The following is a 4602-nucleotide window of genomic DNA, read 5'->3' as shown; positions in this document are numbered from 1 at the left end:
CACCTAGCGATGGCGGACTTTGCCAGCACCCACCGCGGCTCCCAACAGGTAAGGGCCATCAGGGCTGAAAGGAAGGCACACGTCTGTTGCAACTGCCCACCAGCTTTGCTTGTGGACCTCCCACTGCATTTGGGAGGAGGCCAGCCACCAAGAGCACCCTTACATGGATCACCAGGAGGTGCAGTGGCAGCATACAGGCCTTGGTAGCCCCATGTTTCTCCTGATGTCCACAGAACCTCTTTCAGGAGGAAGGGTGAACCTCAGAGGAGCTGATGACCTTTTCAGGCTGTAGAAACCCTGCCTGGAGGTCACCCAGAGGGATTATCTCTCAGGAATCCTGCTGTGGGCTATTTTTGGCTCAGGCCCTACTCTCTTCTCTTGCTTCAGGCACTCTCCTTTGATTGCCTTGGCCCTCAATGTTCCCTTTTCATTAATACAGCATTGGTCTCTGGGACATAAGCCAGGACCATGTAGAAAACTTTTTTAACAACTGCTCTTCTCTTGCCCATGTTATTGAACAATCCATTTTAAAGAAAATAAATCTTGTTAATTGCTTTCATCAAGTACACGTGCATGTAGAATATATTTGGTTAGTTATTTCACAATTCATGTATCAACTTCTGATTAACCAGTAGAAGTTCCTTCAGAATCTGATAAAATTAATAAACAAAACCCAGGCTTAAATCAATCATGGGCAATTCATGTAGTCATAGTTTCAAGATTAACTGTTCTTTAAAATCTGGTCTTCTTGATCCAGATTCCTCTTTATTTTGTTTTACAACACCCGGTGCACACTTCAATTCTCTTGAATCAAAGTTAGTCTCAAAAAGCCCTCTGTGGCTGGCTGGGGTGGCAGTGATTTGGTTACCCAGAAACAAAGCTTCCAGGAGCTCTCAAAATCAAAGTAGATGTGGAGTGGATTATTTTCTGCTTTTGCTGCTCAGAACTCAGTACATTGTCAGCTTCCTCATGATCCAAAGCCATGGTTCAGGGGCACACATTTCTTGTCACCGTGTGTGTTCATGTGGTGGTGATGTGTGCACATGCACAACTGCCTGTGGAGGCCCAAGGTCAACACGGATGGTCTCTCCTCCATCTCTCTCCAGCTGTATATTTTTAAAGACCATATCTCTCATTGAACCTGAAGCTCATAGATTTTGTTGAACCAAGGTGTTTCAGAGATCCACCTACCCATCCCTCCTTCTACTGGGGTTGCTGGAACACGACACCACTATCTGTCATTTTTTTATTGACTTCTGGAGATGTGAACTCTGGACATTGCCTATGAAATGGTCACTTGGAAGAGATAGCAATCTTCCCAGACTTCTGTCGTAACATATTCAGAAAGGAAAAACTCACTTTTACCTTTCAACCCTGCTCAGTCTGGACACTGGAACTGAGTGTGCACACAGGGTACTGGAATTGTGTGTGCACACAGTGGGGTTTGAGTCATTGCTGCTGTTGAACAAGTTGATAGCTCTGAAACTCCAAGGATGAAGTGAGACGAATAAAGAGCTGAAAAAAAAATACCTGTTTAGTGTTACAAAGGGTAAAAGAAACCCCATTACCTCATAAAGCCGAAGTGAGGCTAGAATAAAAGTAAACAATATATATCCGTAGATGATGACAAGAAGACTTTGATTCTGAAGCCATTCTTTTTAGTATTCTGTCTAAACTCCACCTCCACAGTTATCTGGCAACACCCAGGTATGCTCCTCCCCACAGTTTCCTGGCAACAGCCAGGTAGGCCTGCCCACTATAAAAGGGGCTGCTTGCCCCCTCCTCTCTTACTCTCTTGCTTCTAGCTTCTCTCTGCTCCCTTGCCCTTCCCCCTTCCCTTCCCCCTCTCTTCACGTGGTCATGGCCGGCCTCTACTTCTCCTCTTTCTCTGTCATCTTCTTCTGTTTCTCTCCCCCACCTTTGCCCTCTACCCTAGTAAATCCCCTCCCCTAGGGGAACCGTTTGGTCTGGTGTGATCTGTTCAAGCTGCGAATCAAAATCTAACAATTCTAACATGTTTCCATGGCAGGAAAATGGCTAGGAGACTATAAGAGATAACTTTGTTGTTGTTGTTGTTTTTGTTTTGTTTTGTTTTTTTGAAACAGGGTTTCTCTGTGTAGCCCTGGCTGTCCTGGAACTCACTCTGTAGACCAGGCTGGCCTCAAACTCAGAAACCCGCCTGCCTCTGCCTCCCAAGAAATAGCTTTTTAATTGATTCTTTGTGAGTTTTCCATCATGCATCCCAGTCCCACTCATCTCCCCATCTCCCCAACACACACACACACACACACACACACACACAAACACACACACACACACACACACAAACACACACACACACACACGACCCAAAAAGAAAGCAGAGAAAACATCTCATAGTGGAAGCTGTAGGACGTCACAGTACGTGCCACAGTATACCCCTTGCAAAGGTTCATTGTAGTGAATCATTGGTCCGGTTGATGTTCACTGGCTTCATCATTGAAAATCATTATCAATACAGGATACTCACTGGGACTCCTTCCAGTTATCTTGTTGTTGCTCCATGTTACAGCGATCCTGCAACTTTGAATCAGTAGGACTGGTCATTTCATGTGTTCCAACCCTTCCCAGATGGTATAGATTTCAGGGTGGGTCACCTCAGAGGCCTAGATCTGGGCCTGGGTAGTAGCAAAGCTGGTCAGCCCACTGAGTCTCACACCATCAGGGCAAGCTCTCCAGCATTGCTCAGATTAGGCCACCCAATGTTGCTCCAGATCCAGGTCCACTGAGCTGCCCAGTTAAGATGTTCAGCCCACTTTCCCAAGTGCTGCAGCCTGGGAGGGGATTGGCCAGCTCTCCCGCTCTCACACTCTATGGGCTGGCTCACTCCTGCCTTCACCATCAGGGCCAGCTCTACTGTGTTGGCTAGAGGAGGTACAGAGCCTGCTCTCCTAGAGCCAGAGAGGGAGCAGGGCGACCTCTCTCATTCTCATGCCCTCAGGGCCAGCTCTACTGACTACCACAAGTGGCAAGGAGGACGGGGAGGGGATCACCTCACACCAATCACAGGTCTGCTGTGAGCTGGTTCAGCCTTAGTATACATATTTTACCCCTCTGCCTGGAATACAGACATACTTTTAGGCCTTTAGTACACATTTTTAATCCCAGTGAAGATAAACTTAGCTTGTAGAAGGAAGCACTCACATTTGAAAGTGATGTCTAATTGTCAGACAGAGCTGAGTGGACATGGATCTGGAGGTGCAGATACAGGTGATCTGGCCCCAAGGGCATGGGAGTAGGAGAGCTGACCCTGCCTCCTGCTAATGGCAGCATTGGGTGGCCTAATCAGAGCAGTGCTGGAGAGCTTGCCCTGAGGGTGTGAGACTCAGTGGGTTGACCAGCTTTGCTACCACCCAGGCCCAGATCTAGATCAGAGAAAGATTTGACAGAATATGATATGCCCAACTCTCATGAGAAGAGACAGGAAAGGGAAGCTACTTAGAGAGCAATAAAGAGGGGGAAAAAAGAAGACAGTTTTACTGGGAGGGTTTTACAGAGACAGGGTGAAGAGAGAACAACCTAGACTCAGGTAGAGGTAGAACATGCCAGAGAATGAGGAGACAGACATTTAGAACAAGTTGCCAAAGTTAGAAAGAAGCCAAGCAGAACAATTCAGTAAGAAACTGAGAGAAGCCAGATTGAATCAGTCAGCTTGGAGAGGAGTTTGAGCCACAATAGCTGAGTTGAACCAGGTAGCCAGAGACCAGAAAGAACAAAAAAGGGTAAGCTTATTCAGCAGTAAATCTCAGAGGCTGAAAATATTCTAGGCATAGATATGATTGTTCAGAGGCTAGAAACTTCTAGAACTAGGTTAACATTAACATTAACATATGAAAGCAGTCAGCCTCAGAGACAATAGTTATCTTAGGTGAATAAAAGTTACTTTAATAGTGTGGTGTGCAGGCAAGCAGGTGTCTATGGCCTGCCTGTGTTATGAACTGAGGGCAGGTCTGTGGGTCTGTTTCCTCCTTCCATGCTGCACTGCCTATCTTTGATTTGATTTGATTTGATTTGATTTGATTTGATTTTTATGAGTCCTAGGCGTAAAACAGCTTTGGCCACCAAGCAAAGTATCAAGCTAAAATGAGCAAAGGACTGCCATCTGCTCTGCCCCTGACTGACAGAAGAACACCACCAAGATGTCTCTTTGCCCATTGCCAGAGGTCAAGATAGCTTTCAAGAGAACCATAATAGATGATAGGTTTTGGGGAAAATTCTGGAAAAAAATGAGAACTTCTCTGGTTTGATTTCATATTTCTGTTATTATAAGTGGGTCACAGATAAAAATATTCTGAGTTCAGATTAGTTAGAAATTAGATAGTTGCCAGAGCAGGCCAGACAAATGCTGCAAAATTATCAACCAGATTAGTAAGTTTTGGGAGGATTTAGTCATGAAAATATAACCCTGAATGAGACATGTATCAGAGGAGACCTTGTAGATGAACCCTAGTGACAATATGTTAAGTGAGAAAAGCCATCCAGAAAAAGACGAGCACCACATGATCTTGCTTATATATGGACTCTAAAGAACACAAATTCACCACGGTGGAATCATGAAAGGTA

At 45.4% G+C, this 4602-nt stretch overlaps 1 non-coding gene across 1 annotated transcript; it reads right to left on the bottom strand.

Annotated features, from left to right (window-relative positions):
• Positions 1-4067: 4067 nt before the first annotated feature.
• On the bottom strand, positions 4068-4205 carry LOC114620418. The gene has a single exon (XR_003711317.1). It is a non-coding gene; the product is annotated as a small nucleolar RNA SNORA48 (small nucleolar RNA).
• Positions 4206-4602: the final 397 nt, after the last annotated feature.

The sequence above is a fragment of the Grammomys surdaster genome, unplaced genomic scaffold, assembly GCF_004785775.1.
Source record: "Grammomys surdaster isolate TR1022 unplaced genomic scaffold, NIH_TR_1.0 168, whole genome shotgun sequence".
NCBI classification, from domain to species: domain Eukaryota; kingdom Metazoa; phylum Chordata; class Mammalia; order Rodentia; family Muridae; genus Grammomys; species Grammomys surdaster.
This window is presented reverse-complemented; position numbering and strand designations above follow the sequence as displayed.